This window comes from Nilaparvata lugens, chromosome 4 (genome assembly GCF_014356525.2).
Source record: "Nilaparvata lugens isolate BPH chromosome 4, ASM1435652v1, whole genome shotgun sequence".
NCBI lineage: Eukaryota > Metazoa > Arthropoda > Insecta > Hemiptera > Delphacidae > Nilaparvata > Nilaparvata lugens.
In genome coordinates, this window is record NC_052507.1 from 50520347 (window position 1) to 50537932 (window position 17586).

General features: G+C 33.0%; 1 long non-coding RNA gene and 1 other non-coding gene across 3 annotated transcripts in view; one reads left to right on the forward strand and one right to left on the reverse strand.

The window, feature by feature from the left end:
• Positions 1–1342: 1342 nt before the first annotated feature.
• LOC111045749 overlaps positions 1343–17586 on the reverse strand; it is a 56523-nt gene continuing 40279 nt past the window's right edge. Inside the window, exons 3-4 of one of the 2 annotated variants that reach the window (XR_005571042.1) lie at positions 14172–14403; positions 1343–1447 (exon numbers count right to left, since the gene is read on the reverse strand). This is a non-coding gene — a long non-coding RNA (uncharacterized LOC111045749). Of the gene's footprint in view, positions 1448–9471; positions 14404–17586 lie in introns of those variants that run through there. The other variant, XR_002605728.2, reaches the window with a different exon arrangement.
• Positions 13400–13471, forward strand: Trnaw-cca. The gene has a single exon. It is a non-coding gene; the product is annotated as a tRNA-Trp (tRNA).

Consider the following 17586-nt stretch of genomic DNA (forward strand, 5'->3'; position numbering starts at 1 on the left):
GGTTTATAATAATTATATAGATTCTAGATAGGCACTAGGTCTCATCCCTGGGAAAACTCGCTGAAGGACATTAAAAGGATAATTATTATTCATCCTTGGAAAAACAGCTGATAATAATTATTTCGTCGTCTGATGGTGATGGGAGTGAGTGAGCGAGTTCATGTGTGTGGGACTATGTCAAAATTATGACTCAGCTGTTGAACTTTTGTAATCATTCAATCAGGTACTTAGTGCCGGTTGCAAAAAAGCCGGGTTATTTTCAATCCTGATTAATTCCAGTAGATCCATCTTTTTGAAATGGTCTTCTCTGATTTCGTTCGCGTGAAATTAATCAGAATTAAAATTTAACCGGCTTTTGTGCAACCGGGCCTTTGTGAGGGAAAATTTCGCATTCCTCTGGGAATTAATCTCAATTTACTGTGATTAGATAGAACATTTCTGTATGAACTATGAATGTTATTATAATTTCTTCTCTCGTAATAATTTTTTTATTCTTTTGTACTCCAGAGCGAAGCTCGGTTCCCGATATTTTAGAATAACTATGCAATTTAAAGCTTGAAATTTATCAATTTCACTGAGAGATGGTGCCTCACCCGCCTCACCAATTTGCGTTTACTATAATAGAGTAGATAAAACAATATTTCCTTACAAAGAGGAAAAATTACAACTAAAATATTAATCACCTTCATCTTTTTGAAAAATACTGAGATTCATTACGTTACTGATAATTTCTCTCATCTCAACAAATTTCTCAAGTATATTCAGTGTGAAGTTGATTTTGAAACCAGTTGATGTAAAAGACAAAGGATGCACTAAGAAAGTAAGATAAGAAGACAAGCTGGTACCCGCATCATATCATTTCACACACGGTATTAAGCTTCACATTCCTGATAATTCAATTTCAATTATCAACTTTAAGATGTAACTTAGTTGGAAAAATGTATTGACAAGTATAAATGTAATGTGGGGAAAATATCGCAGAATATAGACTACAATGCACACCACTGTAGGAAGAAATTACTTGAAATTAAGAAGAAAAATGTTATCTGTAATTTTTATTTTGGCTATTAATGACTGAAAAGAAAACAACAATAACCATCCATCAAAGCTTTGTTTAGAAATATTCTTTGGAATCTAATTTAGTTGAAATTTATCCAAATGAAGACCATTAATCGTTAAAAATGGATTCAGATTGTTTTGTGAGGGTTTGGTTTGAACATTCGATCCCTTATTCATAGGATTCGAGTCAATGAAATATAATCTGTTTCAGCTCCATACTGGAATTAGGGTGATAAATCTGGATAATTGTTGATCTGATTAGGAATAATACTTACAACTTCTAGCCATTATAGATGGAAAACGTCGCATAAGTATATTCTCGAAACAACTAGAAGTTTAGCCCATGAAGGTATTATGAGGACGAACAATCATCAAATCATCATTGAACCTGTGATAAGGAGATCCATATATGAAACAACAATAAACCACAAAAAATATAGAATGCAATTAATAGAAGAAAACACGATTTAAATATCGAATATATAATTAAGAAATATAGATTTCCAAGTTTTAAATAAATTTACAGTTGAAGTTTAAAGAAAATCCTGACCTGAGAATTGAATAATTAATTATAAACAAACACTTATATTCCGCCTTAAGGGATAAATTTATGATGCAATATCATGAAAAGGGGTTTTTAACTTACTGTTTGTAAGTTAGGGATGACGTAAGTTACAGTTTTCAATACCGGTAACTGGACTGACAACTTGGAAGCGGTTAGAAATTCTTGCCAATTTTTCCTAAGAAATCCAAACTAACAACCATTATTTCTAGAATTGTATGCTGCTTTGCAGTATACAACAAGGGGTTCGAATTCCTAGACACCCTGCACCACCATTTCAACAATGAACTTCTAATTAGCTATTCATAACGAACTCCATTTCCAGAAATCCAGTAACAATGCGAAGCCAAACGAACATCAAGAAACTTGTTCGATGGTTCTCACTGAACAACAGCAACAACCTTACAAATAATGCAACTGTTACAACTATGGTTCTGAACAATACAAGAAATGTTTATTTGCATTTTCAAAGGTCCTGAATTATTGTTGTTGAATGAAAGGGTCTTTTCTTTCATAGAATGGCTGAATTCACCTGCACATGACGTGTTGAATGCTTGAATCCATCACTGCTGGATCTTTGAAATAAATGTTGGGCTAGTTCTATAAATGCCAGCTGGGTATAGAAAGATACACAGTCAGAATTGGCTGTATGGGAAGCATTGATATTTATGAAGAATGTTAACCGTTCAAGTCAATATCACTGAAGGTGTGACAATAAAATATATTTTTATGGTAAAATCTTTTCCATGGTGAAAATCAATGAATTTCAGTATTATTTCAAGCAGTTTACATCAAGAACCTCCAAAGAGTTAAAAGGTGGACAACCAGTCGATCTTCGTTTGACCTTTGTTGGCTTCAACACTTAATCTGAAAGTCAAATGTGCACGAGAGAGAAAGAGACAGATAGAGAGCGCTGGAGGGGTGAATGGAGAATGCATAAAAGTGGCTACGAGAAGAGGAAAATTAGATCGAAGAAGAATATTGACTGATTAATCAATTTTAACATTTTAAATTCATAAATATTAATTTTCAATCATAATACAGACTAAGATACTGATGTAGAAAAAATAAGAAAATGGTGAACGGAGATGAAAGATGGTGGTTATGTTTTTCAATTGGATGGAGGAATGACATGGAGAGTGAAAAAAAGTAAGGCTGAAGATGAAGAAAACATGAGTAGTGAACGGTTGTGAAGATCGTTTTCAGGCGAAAAAATAAAAATGAACATATAATAAACATACTTTCAAGAAGTACGTTGAAAATAGGAAAGAGGGAGAAGAAAGAAGGAGAACAATAGAGAAATTAATGTATTGAAAAAATGCAGCAAGGAAGAACAATAATATTGTATAATGAAAATAAATAGAAATTAATACAGAAAATAAAGAGGAAAAGTGGGAGAGAAAAAAAGAACGAAAAGTAAGATGACATGAGAATAAAGAGTGAAATATTTCAGTTGGCATCAAGTGGAAAATAAGGGAGATGGAGGAAGCATAAGAAAAGAATAAGGGAGCAAGAAGAATAAGAATAAGAGAAAGAGGAAGAGAAAGACTATGTGATATGAGTTGAAGTAGTAGTAGTATATCCAACTAAACATTGACTTTACGGTACTTGAAAACTTCATTCCGTTACAATGAGAGGTGGCTAACAGTATGCCATGCTATGTCTTCTCCATCCTATGCTTGTCATCCCTTCTCACTCACTTGCTATCTATCGACCATCGAAACTGGCCAATCAACTTGAACCGTGTCCGGATATGTGAAACTGAACTCGCACTCGCACTCTCGTAGTGAGTACATCAACAACAACCAACGAAGAAGGAGAATTGTTCAAAGAATGATGGAGAAGGAGAAGATCAACATAAATAGTTAATGATTATTAGTTAGCGTCAATCAACTTGGAAAAGCCAATCAATGTATAATTATGTCCCAAGACCCAAGTAATATTATAATATAGTCCGGGCGCAAATGTCGTGAATAGGGCACTCCGTGTTCATTTTCGAGTAACAAACGTGGAAAATGTCTCAATTTCTTCGTTAGGTCTAGCAAAATAAGGATCATGATGATAAGTTGAAATCACAGGCAAACACCTCGGAAACAAGATGGCCGCCAAAAATTTTCAGAGATTTGCTATATCTCTTGTATTTCAATAACCGTTCAACCGTTTTTTTAGACGAAAATATTTTTAAAATCTTCCTCTAGAATTTGTTTTTTTTTATTTTCCTCTAAAACGCATATTTTTTCAGTATAACCTTCGAAAGCCCAATTTTTTTCTAAATTTGTTCAAATTTCATTCCATTATAACTTTTTTGTGCAAGAGATACAAATTTCAAATATATGAAATCTAGAGCGTGTTTTAAACTTTGGAACGATATATCTTCATGCGCTGTACGTCACAAAATGAGTTCTCCAGCGCCCTCCAAAGAAAACCCTGCGTGATTTCAGGTGCGTTATTCCATACCCATGAGGTAACAAGCTAGAACTATAAAATCGATTTTTTCATGACTACTTCAAGATAGAGACTATGAAATGGTCTCAATCTCTTCGTTACAACAAGACGAATAAGAATATTGCTGATGGAAACAACGAAAATATTCGACATCATTGAAAAATACAAGATTGCGGTCATTATTGACAGAAATTTTTATATCGCTCGTTATTCAGTTATTATGAGAGATATCGGATTCGTTTTACCACCAAAGTGTTTAGAATTAACCAAACAATGATGTTCGAGAGAACCATCTCATTTCGACCACTCTTTCTATTATTTATTCAACTTCAAAAACTTGGAACATACATTTTTCGTGGACAATATTTTACTTTCCAACCTGCATATGTATTCACAGTAGACAAACACTAGTATTATTGGCACAGTGTTGTAGAATATCTCCAAAGCTTCAAAATGACATCTGGTTGGAGGCTGTAAGTCCATATTTCACGGCTGGAGCGTCATCGGAAAAAGAGTAAAAAGTACTGTTTGCAGCGGAAAACACGCTTTTTCCACCAAATGTCAATCCCAACAATTAAAAAACCGTGTAACTCATGACTCCTTGAAGGTACAGACTTGGGAATGATATCAATCACTTTATAATGATGTTCCAAAGTTAAAAACACGCTCTAAATTTCATAGATTTGAAATTTCTCTGCATCCCTTGCACAAAAAAAGTTATAATGTAATGAATTTTGAACAAATTTAGAAAAAAAAATTAGGGCTTTTGAAGGTTATAACTGAAAAAATATGCGTTGAGGAAAATTTCATTAAGCATGAATTGTAGAAGAAGTTTTTAAAAATATGTTCGTTCAAATAAACGGTTGAATATCTTGAACGGTTATTGAAATACAAGCGATATAGCAAAACCCCGAAAATTTTGGCGGTCATCTTGTTTCCGAGGTGTTTGCCTGTGATTTCGACTTATCATCATCACGATCCTTAATATGCTAGATCTAACGAAGAAATTGAGACATCTTCCACGGTTGTTACTCAAAAATGACCACGGAATGACATTTGCGCCCGGACTAATATATAGAAATTATATTGGATAGAGAAACTAGTTAGGTTATCTGTGGTGATATCTGATTCAAGTGAAGACTATATTCAATCAAAGTTTGACATCAATGTCTTCGAGACTACTCAATGCTCTCATGAGAACAGGAGAAAAGTTAGTTGAAGAGTAGAAATATTTTTTGAAATGATGAGCCTACTACAATCAGGTCTCATATTTCAAAAACTTATCTATACTTCTCTCTGAGAATATGTTTGAGAACCATGAATATTTATTACGCTAGAAAAAAATAATATTTCAGAAAATGAGATGATATTTTTAAGCCCAGCAGGCTAATTACGACAATGAAATTCTATTATTTTTCATCATCTTGAGTTCATAGTGTAACTTACAGGAGATCCTTGTAGAGTTTGAAGAAAAAATTGGGAACAAAAGCAGTCTATTTTTCAAAACTTTTTCAGTTTGAGAGTTATTCACTTTGACGAGATCATTCGGCTGGGTCGCCATCTTCAGGTTATAAATGACAACTTGGTTCAATATGCCCATCATGAAGGATTACGTATTGAGTATTACAGAAATCACAGAATATAATTTTATAAAGAAATGAAGGATAAATAATACCTTGAACTTCCTGAGACTCAACTCTTCAGGCATTATTTCATTGAAATCCTGTTAAAGGCTGCAGGAACACGAACCAACAAACAAAACTCAGTTCATGGAATAAAAGGGCCTGTTTTTGCTCAAAGCGAACAGAAAGGAAGCTGATGAAGATGAAGAAGAAGATTAAGAGGGAAAAGAGAGAGGATGAGAAAGTATTGTTAATGAATGGCGAACGAAGAGAAAAATAATGGAGCAGAGGCTCGGGTTTCTAGAAAATCAGGACGGTATATATATAACAAAACTGAAAAATATTTCACGAGTGAGAAAGAGGAATGGTTGAGAAGTTTGTCCGACAAGGATAGCAGCTTTGAAAGCTGACGATCGAAATCTACCTGCCCAGAAGACCTTTTTTGAAAACTGAATGGTGGAAAGAACAAGAAAAAAGGAAAACGCCTCTTGCAACCTCCTCAGAGATTCTACTCTTCATTTCGAACACGAAACGCGAGTGTTTCTGATCAACGAAAACGGCCAAACATGAAAAGGAAGGAAACTCTGCATCATGGATGCACAAATCTGAAAAATTTTGACCTTGATTAAAAATCAATTTTAAGCTGATATCAGGGTTACAATCTTTTTTAGGATAGGAATCAATCCTCTTAAGAAAATAATCAAATCAGGAGGAAGTTTACAAAATACAAAAGTAGTAAGATCAAAATAGCAAAACAAAAGTCAAGCTTTAATGCATCACTTCCCTATTCTTTGAATGAAAATTCAACCCATGGAAAAATACAATTTGGTTTCGGGATAATAAACAGAACTGTAAAGCTTAGAGTCCAAGCATCCACGCTTTTATAGAAATTAGCAAAACCAAAACAGTATGATACAGCAAAATTGGATTTGAATAAACTAGTATGATGAATTTGATTTTTTCAAATATGTATGATATGTTTGATTTTTTGAAATATGTATGTATGTATGTACGTATGATATAAAACTATTATGAAACTCGGGAAGGAGAAACTGTAATCGCCAGTGTAATTGTTATTCCTACGATTTTTTATGTAGCAGCGGTTCTCTACTGGCGAGTCGTTTTAATTTTTGGTGGGTCGTAGCTCAGCTCTTGAGAATGAATATTAGAATTCACTCATAAAGAATTCTCAACATCATCTTCATTTCAACTTAGGTCACTTTTTAATCCTAATTAGTAGGTTTTATACATTAAAAAAAATCATTGTAGTTCAATGTTTTGGAAGAGGTCTAAGAGAGAATTAGAGCCATACAATCAGTAGTTTCCACAGCTTTCTACCTTTAATCTCATATAATTGGATGTATTCTTGGTCTATGTGATACAAATCTATCATATAAGTAGAAAAAGAATAGAAATGACAGTAATTCATTTATCACCAGATCACAAAGTCCACTAAACCAAAACTATTGGAATTTTTCAAGCTCGTCCAGTTGGACCTCTTAACGCGGTCTACTACGAATAAAAATGTATTTGGAATTCTTGCCAATAGTACGCAAAAAAAAGAAGCAATTTGTGGCATTTTCTAAAACCCAAGTTACTCCATAGATAATATGCTTTAACATTAATGAAAACTACATACAACTTACATACTAAACAATACACTCTATGAACAAAAAGATTCACTTAAAAAAGCCTGAAAAGGGAAAAAAGAGGCTTGATTATGATGTGAAAAGAGAGGGAGAAACCTGACAACACTTTTTTAGGTATAGATGCCAAGACATTAAGGCATACATACCAAACATGTACTTCCATTTCCAATGTCTCTTCCTCAAACTATTTTTCCTCACCATATATCTCCTTTGTTCGAAACTCAACTGTACGAGAGATAAAGGCAATAGATTTGGTTAGAAAGATGAAAAATAAAAGGGAAGGTTCTGATGCTCTAAGAGAAATGGAATTTGAAAAATTGGTTCTCTGGAACCTTGCCGCACCTACAAAAAATAAACTTTTATTGGGTTAACTGCTTTTTTCAAACCATTCTCAAATCATTTTCATCTATTGAATCTCTTGAGTTCAATTATTGAGAAGGAATAAATAATGATCTAGAAAAGGGCAGCAGTTCCTTTCATTTCTTTCTAGAAAAACAACAATGTATTTTGTAAAGGGGCCTTTGCTTTCTACTCACATGCTACGTTAAAAGAATTTGATCAGAAATGGGAACCACAACACGTCAGTGCTACAATTGCCTTTAACCAGAGACTATAGAATTCAATTCATTACATGCTACACTCTCTGTATGGAATACATTCTATCCCTTCAAACAATTAAATATCACAAAAGAACATCAGTGTAAACAAAATCATTGCTTTTTCTTCATAACTCACTTTTAAACTGACTGACTTTGACTTTGAAAGTTTTGTACAATAATTTATGCATTTTCAGTTAGGAAAGTACCTTATTATCTGATAATCTAGATCCAGACAATCTATGTGATCAGAGTCGATTTTCAATATGTATCATCCAAACCCTGCTATTTAATAATGGTATTCAATTCAATAGTAGTAGTGAAATAATGCTTCAAGTAGGATACCAAGCAGACCGACTTAAAAACTACTTAGAAGCATAATAAATAGTATTCAAACAAGTAGAGATTCCCCAGAGTTAGAAATTTGTGCGAAGTTAATGAAATTGAATGAGTTTACGGACATGAAACTTTTGGACTTGGCCTATCGCTTCAGGACTCAACTCAACTTCTTCTTTCCTCTAGTAGCAAGATCGTCGCAAAAACTCACTTCAAAAGATGGAAGTTTCCATTTAACCACATGGATTATTGAACTTGGAGAAAGTTACATCGGGAAGTGAATGAATATTTACCGGGAACAGTAATTATCATGATGAAAACTGAAGATATAATATTTAGAATGTTGAGGGCTTTGAGCTTGATGTCAATAACCTCAAAAATACATAGAAAAGTGTAATTGCTTGATGGGCACCAGAACTTAGTTTCTTGAGTTATGGTGATGAAGACCGTAAGTATAAACGCCATTCAAACGTTATTCTCGGTAATATCATAAACATTCTTTGAGAACCGTAAGTAATAAAAAACTTTTTCTTAACAATTCCCATACACAAACATTCTACCCCGTTTTTTCTGATGATAAAGTGAACCCATTAAATAAATACACAAATAGCGTAACTCCAAGTAATAATTCACTGACGAATTGAAATAAAATTATAGTACTTTGGATGTGACAGCTCTATCAAGAGCTTTAACATTGATCTAGAAGTATTTTACAGTTCAGGGAACATAACTGTTCTGAAACATCAGTTCTGAACTGACTAACATTTTCGTCAGGGCAGAAATTACCATTCAAAGATAAACTTTGGAATGCTTCATAAATTCCAAAAACTAAAATAAAAAACTATTTCTAAAAACTATCACATCAATCATTATAGAGACAACAAAAGTTTGCTGGAAAAATCCAAAAAGCATGGTCACTAGTGCTAAGAGTTTCCAACAATCTGCACATAAAAAATACACAAAACATTAAGGAAGCAAAGAGAATAGAGAGGGGAGGATAATAACACAAAAGGAAAAGAGGAGAAAAGAGAGAAGAAGCAGCATGAAGAAGAGAAGACGAAGAATAGAAATGCACCAACCATACATGGTTTAGCTTCACTCATTATTCAATTCGTCACATTCACTTTTGAAGTGATATCACCAAGCGAAGAAGAGAACCTGCCAAAGTTTTTTTTACTATCCAATTCCGCGAAATTCCCTGCTCTATTTATTCAGAGGGTGTGTATTCATTCAGTTTGTGAAAGCAAGTCCCAGTTTCTCATTCAAAGTTGTATTGTTGTATTTGAACTATAGAATTATCGGACATTTTGAATACAAGCTGGCTGAATGCTGAATACCCCGCAGTCAGTCAACACCACAGCAGATCCCCAAGAATTGGAACAACAACTTTTATTTCGCTGGTTCCCTTCTTTCTTTTCACGACCAATCACCATGAAGTAGAATTCAATTACTTATTCCAATAGCCAACAGTTTCTCATTCCAAAAGTCCAACAATAATTTTGGTGATAGAGATTTGTAGGAATCATCAATTAATCTGTAGGTTGACTCATCCGTCATCTAGTATAGTCATCTACGTCATCATCTGTCATCTAGTTTCATACTTAGCTACTACCAACAGAAATGTCTATATAGTAAAGCATATTAATTCTAGACATTTACAATTCATATAATTTATTGGTGAAATGTTAATATTAAGTTATTGTAGCCTGAATAATGTTAATTCCAAAGATCCCTCAGCCCATATACTTTCAAGACACCAAATGTTGCCCAGCTTGGCTCCACAAATAGCTACTTCCTTTTATCTTACGTCCTTGGCATATTTTTTATGAAACAGATGTCATTCTCAGACGGGATCAACACAATACTGAGGAGAAAAATTGACTGAGGAATGGTAATAGTCTATATTGATAGTGACTTCAGTTATACTATTCGGTGAGTTTAAATCGATTAGCACATTTTCGTTAGAATTTGTTCATTTCATTTAAAATTGAATTGATGATGGAAATATGCCAATCAATGAATAATAATTGGTATAGCTTCTCACAAATAAGGCACCTGAGATTTTATCCATCAATAATTATTCTGAATTTATGAACTCAGTCTGTTGCCTGTTCCCAATTGTATTTTATTTATTCTAAGATTAAAAAGAAATAATGAATTAGTAGAAAATCAGAATGCTTAAAGCTCCAAAAATAATATATAATAAATTGGAATTATCTTATTAAAAGTCTCTGGACAGGATTACAAGGTAGAGGATACAGGATACAGCCTATATAACTAAAAACTTTAAGCAATAACAATGTGAAATATAAAATTGATTCTTGTTATAGGATTATTTCATGATGAATTAGCAAATTACTGTGGCTTACTGTACATGTTTACAAATTATTAAATAACTGGAAAAGTTATTCATAAACTGACACACAATAAGCTCCGGTTGACGTGTGGTGTTCTTTGAATCTTTGGTTTCTTGAATCCGTTCATTCAAACATATTCATTATAGTGAAAAAATTTATACAAAAGACCTTAAGATTCTAAAGATAATTGAAATATCTAAATAGAACCCATATCCATAATACACATATGAATATAGTCCACAATACCAATTTAAGTCAGAAACATGATCAAATCACACTGATTATCCATGCATGATATCTATGCCAACGCATCTTGGTATGTGGAGGATTCTCAATGTTATTCCAGTCTTTTACTGTTTTTTGACTCTTTCATCTTGGATTGCGTTTGATGTTATCATTAACGATAAACGGCATTACATTCTGGTATTTCACTAAATGTTGAAAGGTGACATAATAAAAACAAAACAAAAACATCTTCATTAGAGTCTAAATGTAGGCCTCCGGTATCTGATCTTAAGTACTATTTCAGTACAAAATATACAAGTTGGTACAATATAGCAACAAGCCCTTAAAGCATTAGAACAGTATGTAGAGCCCCCTATGAAAACTGTGCTAAGCCCTATCTTTCGCTTGATAGAATACACTTCGTAGCACAGGCATTAGTTAATATACATTAGTTATGAAATTTTCATTTTGTAGCCACAAGCTCTTGTTATACAAATTGTGTGATTGTGATTCAAATAGGAAGGGTTACTTTGTGTACAAGAAGCGAGGAAGAGTGTTGGGCAACAGTGAATGGACAGGAAGAGGTTTCATATTGCAACCGAGCCATTCAAGCAATAGTAATTCGATTTCGAAATTGAACAGGTCAAAGAACTTGGGACGAAACCCGAGTAAAACCACCCAACATCCTTAGACAAACTCTTCTTATTTTCTCCATTCTTACTCAACTTAATATAATATGATTAGGTAAGGTATTCAGAGTCAGTTCTAGTGAAGCGAAATTAAGCACTAATTACAAGGATCCAAAATTATTAAAAATATAATTACAGAATTTTCCCTTTTTTAATAATGCAGGATGACGCAGTGAAATGTATTGAAATAAATTAAATTCCACCAAAAAAAAAAACAGTAGAACTAGGCGATTACTAATGAAATGACATGTATTCATAATGTCATTTTCATGTTCTTACAATTTCCAAAATTAGTTCTATACTTTTTATTTAAAAAATAAAATAAAAATGATAATACTATTTTTTGGAAATCTCCAATGATCTAATAAAAGCTCTCATCACTGTAGCTAACGATTTTCTGTTTTATTTACTAGAGATTGATAATGCTGTAACAACTGAAACATTTGAGAATCGTTTACTTTTAAATACTCAGAGGTTTTGATAATCACAAGTAGTTTTCATTCATATAAAATCTAAGTAATTTATAATACTATTTTTATTTCCTGATCGTGGTGGTAATTTTCGAAGGAAGCATACATATTCAAGTACAAAATTATTTAGTATAAAAAGTAGTCTATCATTAGTTGTAGTTATCAATTAGTATCATTAGTAGTAGTTATCATTCATGAATTCAACAAGTGTCGTAGAATTCAGTGTCGAGAAAGTTCATTCACACAGTGTTTTCGGTGATATGTGAGTTTCGTAAATGGATGACGAGTGGAGTAAGATCTAGTAACTGCTAAACTGGCTAGGCCTTGACCTCCGTAATATTGTTATGGGCTCCTTCCTCTCTTCACTATTGCTCTGCTCTGCTCTCTGCTCTGTGGACCACTCTGTTCTCACAGCCCCTCCAATCCAAGGCCACTTCACTTCATCATGTTTCAACTCACTAAATACTTTGGCCGCTATTTTCGGAAACACGCTTGGTTCTAATAATTACTACTTCTTCAAATACGGTAAAATCAATTAATAAAAACACATATTCCATTCAATTTTTGAACTTCTTCAAAATACTGCCAGTTTGTTAGTGTTATGGTAAACCGAACTTTGACTAAATAAATTTTCATAATATGTTTCCCAATTTTTTTGGAGAAATATGGCAGTTTTAGCCTAATGACACATCCACATGTGAAATCATCATGTATTCTACGCTCTCCCAGGCAACAAAATCAAGATTATTACAATCATGACTATCATTGTGACGTGAGTGGTTTTGAATGTGAAAAGAAAGACGAAACAGAAAGAAGCATGCGGTGAAGACATGAGAGGAGAAATCTCACGTCACTAATCAATAAATAAAAAACTTGAGATACTGTAACATTCATTCATAATAATCGATTCACAAGATTCAATTGAGATTTGTATTATGCCAAAAAAACTAGTAATTCATTATAGGAACCCACAAATGTTTACAGTTTTGGAGCTAGAATGATGACTATTACAAGAGTGATAGGGATGGGTTAAGGAGAAACAATCGAGTCTCCACCAAGTAGACTAAAATAAAATTGGATTAGAATAATTATACATATTTAATAGCTTCCCATATCAATTGTCCTGTTCAAATCATTTTTCCTGTTCTCCTTCTTCAAATGAAATTACAAAACTACTAGAAATTAGAAGAAAATAGTTCTATTAAAATATAAATCAATTCATGCATTAATAATTCAAACTTTTTTTCATGTAAAAAAATCCAATATAAAATATCATTTGGCTGCATCTAATTTTCTCAAATTTCAATGCAAAAATAAATATCCAAAAAATTAGCACAAGAATTAGTACTTAAATGTAATGAAACAATAGTATAAAAGTGATATGTACAAGGCCCTGTGGCGCAACGGTAGCGCGTCTGACTCCAGATCAGAAGGTTGCGTGTTCAAATCACGTCGGGGTCAAGTTTTTTTTAACAATAAATAACCATTCATACAAAACTTTCTCAACAGAATATTGAGAAGAAAATGTAGTCTATCATCTTTATAAAAATTATTTTCTTGTTCAATTATGATTGGAATTGAAAAAATATATACTAGAAAATTATATTGGAGAATAAGAATTATCAAGCGAGTCGGAAAAATTGTATAATTTTTAGTCGCTACCTTCTCGACAATAATTTGATGACGGGAAATCTCCTTTCCACATAATTATATCATAATTCAGCTAGAAAATGCTTTGAAATATTTTTGTGCTTTTATACCGCATCTCCAATTATTAACCACACTATTTTCATGTTTTCTTATACTATCTATCCACACTCACCTGCATTATGCTTGAGTTGTGTTACATAAAAACTAACCAAATATTTAACCAAGGATATATAACTACCGAAATAAAAATTTTAATCTTGAAAACTTGATTGGGAATTTATATCTATAATAATCTCATAGTCAGTCCACAACTATGTTCAAATTCAACAAGTTTTCGACTCGTAAATCCTTTAAATATAATTCCGTCAATATAACCTTGGTGTATTGATTCACATTCAATGCTTCAATCAATAAAAATCATTTATTTCAAAATACTCTATTGATCCTCAACTCATAGTATACAGTAATACAGTTTTACAGTTACAAATCTTGAAAATCATAAAAATTCTACCTGAATTGCTCGATTTAATCGATTGATCGCTATAGGAAGTTGGCGCGTGCTGCGCGTACACAAAGCAGACTCTCATCATTGCTGAAGAGGGAGAGTGAGAGAGAGAGAGAGAGAGAGAGAGAGGCAATTTGTATGGGAGAGGCACTTCCTTGATTGCATGAACGATGCACACCACACCCGTTCATGTCTGGTCTCGTTCCGAGTTTCCCTCGTAGAGATAGCAGCCAAAACTCTGCAAATAGCAACAACAAAATTAGCTTGCAGAAGGATTGTAGACTTAATTAACTTGCAAAAGATTGTATGGATTATAAGGAATTGTAAAATTTTCAGAGATGATATTCCATTGGAGATGTCACAATTTCCATCCAAGACTTCACCTCTGGCAAAGTTAAGAGCTCTCAAAGATTCAAGGATGAGATACTATGAAATGCTTCAATTTGAATTCAAGTTCATGATATGGAAGGTTTTAAACAAATTTTCAACGAGGCTTGTCATTTAGTGCTTCTTCCAAAGACTCTAAAAAGTAAATCATCCATCCTTCTACTCGAACTTACCACCCAGCAAATTAATGCTGCTACCTAATATTGGCAGAATTCAGAGCAACATACAATACAATCTTTTACTCAAACAAGATAGAGTGGAGAGTAAATTTTTAATAATAATTCAACAAGTACTGCCACCTATTGCCAGAATTCCAATTTGAGTATTTTTCACACTGTCGACCAACCAGGAGAGAGTAAGCAGAGTCGAGAAATACATAAATTTGTCAACTTTGTGCATGGTATAACAACAGTGTGGTCACTATGAGTCTTGTATTCTATTGGCCGCTCACTTTCAAAGAAAAAATTTAAACACATTTCTCTGGCAAGATTGGAGCTAATTAATTTTTGGACGTGAAAATATAAATACTGTGATGGCAATGACAATCTATGCATCTTTTCACACAACCAATTTATTATGAAAAAAATTATAGACTGTGCTATTGAATTCGACTAGCGATATGACCAATGGATAAGAAAATACTGCAATCTATTCGTGAGGACCGCAATCATTGATGGCGGCTTATTCCATATCTTCCAACCTTGGCCCATTCAAAAACAAAGAAAATGACCAGCTCTACCAATGTGATGAGCCCGATTCGTTATTGTATCACACAAGCGTATGGCTAATATTTATTTCCTTTCAAAGTCGGTCGTATTTTTGAATGTTTATTGCCCGTAAAAATTTAATTACAACTGGTCAGAAACCGACAGTGTTATTTTCTCAAGGCTGGCGAAAAAACCTCATAACGAAACCTGAGAGAGGGCACACCGCATGGGAATAACAAGTTGAAGAAACTTCGGGAATAAGTCACGCATGTGAGTAGATTTCCCATGCCTCCACTAAAGAAATATATTGTTTCAGTTTGATAATTGATAATAATTTAGACAATGTTATCAAAGATATTGTAGAATTGTATCACTATTAAACTATTTGAATCTAATATATCATGTATAATATTACATTTTTCTCGATTAAAATCGAATCTTCAATTTGATTTTCAAAATATTAATAAAACTTGATAGCAAATATCGGTGTAATCGATATGCGGACTTAACTTTTTACCGAAAATTGATCAGCTACTCAAATGTTGGACAACTCACTTTGACAAAGTTCTATTTCTTAATAAACAAATAATTCTAAACAACATAAAGGGTAAATAAAATTTCAAAACAGTTTTAAAATAAAGTTCTATTGAAAACAATAGATATAATGTTTGTGGACTTGTGTTCTCTGCTAGTTGACAATTGATGACGTGTTTATGCTTTGAAGCTCTAGTCACTTATCCCAGGTGTCTCTCTCAGGCATTTCTATCAAAAGTGTATAAGGCTGGCTAATGTTAGGAGTGTTTTTTTGCTGTTGAAATTTTTCTAAATAATTGAAATTTAAGTTTAGTTTCACATTTAATTTGTGATCTAAATGTTTTTATAAAGTTTATTGGTGTTATTGAACATTTGTGAAAAGTAGATTTCAATTCCTCTTTTCAATTTGTGTTAAATTTTTCGTTTAATGTTGAAAGCCTTAAGCCTGCCTTGAAACTTGTAAACGATAGATAAGTATTCTTAATTTGTAAGTTTTATATTTTGATCTTGATTTGAAACAATAATTTCTGAGTTTTTGTGAAAACTTTTGAATCTATTTTGATGAATGTATCAAACATATTTGTAACCTCAATCATGTTCAATCTATGTTCGGTCCATATATGATTATTTGTTCTGGTGTAAACTGAAAATTTTAAATCATTTAAAAATTATAATTTGATTTGCTCTGAACTGGACTTATTATTCATAGGCATTAAATCCATTCATGATTTATCAAGATATTAGCATATTTGGAACCGATGACTTTCCTTAGATGATAGGTGAAAGCTATCCAACCTATTTGGATAAAATTTGGTAGCACGGCACATGATAATAATTGGATATCATCGTGATGATGATGATGATGATAATAATAACTTGAAATAGTCACAGATCAAAAAAATACTTGATCAAAGACTTGATAGTCACAGCAAAAATTATTTTAATCCATAAATCAGGTGACAAATCAAACCCTGCAAATTACAGACCCATTAGCTTACTCAGTAACTTGGCAAAAATAATGGAGAGACTTCTAAAAAAGAGGTTGATGGACTACCTGAATAAACAAGACTTCATAGCAGCGAATCAATTTGGTTTCCAGTCAGGAAAATCTACTAAGGATGCTGTTATGTTGTTGACAAATATAGTAAACACAAATTTCAATAAAGGGTATAAAAACTGTAGCGATATTTCTAGATTTAGCTAAAGCTTTTGATACCATACCACATGCAACTTTGATAAACAAGCTCGATGGTTGTGGTATACGTGGGTTAGCAAAAAACTTAATCAAAATTACCTGGAGGATAGAATGCAACAATGACCTTCAATAATAATATAGACACACGTAAACTGACAAGTTTTGGGTTACCTCAGGGAACAGTATTGTCTCCTTTGTTGTTCCTCATTTACTTGAATGATCTTGTAAAACTAAATATCCCGAACATCACCAAAATATCTTTTGCTGATGATACGGCATTAATATTTGCAGGTTCATCATGGAGGGAAGCATTTAAAAACGCAAATAGAGGCTTAGCACTGGTCAAGGCATGGCTGGATAATCACACACTCACACTAAACTTGCAAAAAACAAAATCATGGCTTTCTCCCCAACTCAAACTGGTGAACCACCCGCAGACCTATATATTAAGATGCATAATCACCAAATTTCCGACCAAATCAGTGAGACAAATGTTCGTGTCAGGCAATAGGAAGGGTAGATTTTATCAAATACTTAGGAATAATGGTTGATAGCCACTTGAAGTGGAATTTCCATCTTGAGTATTGATATCAAAATT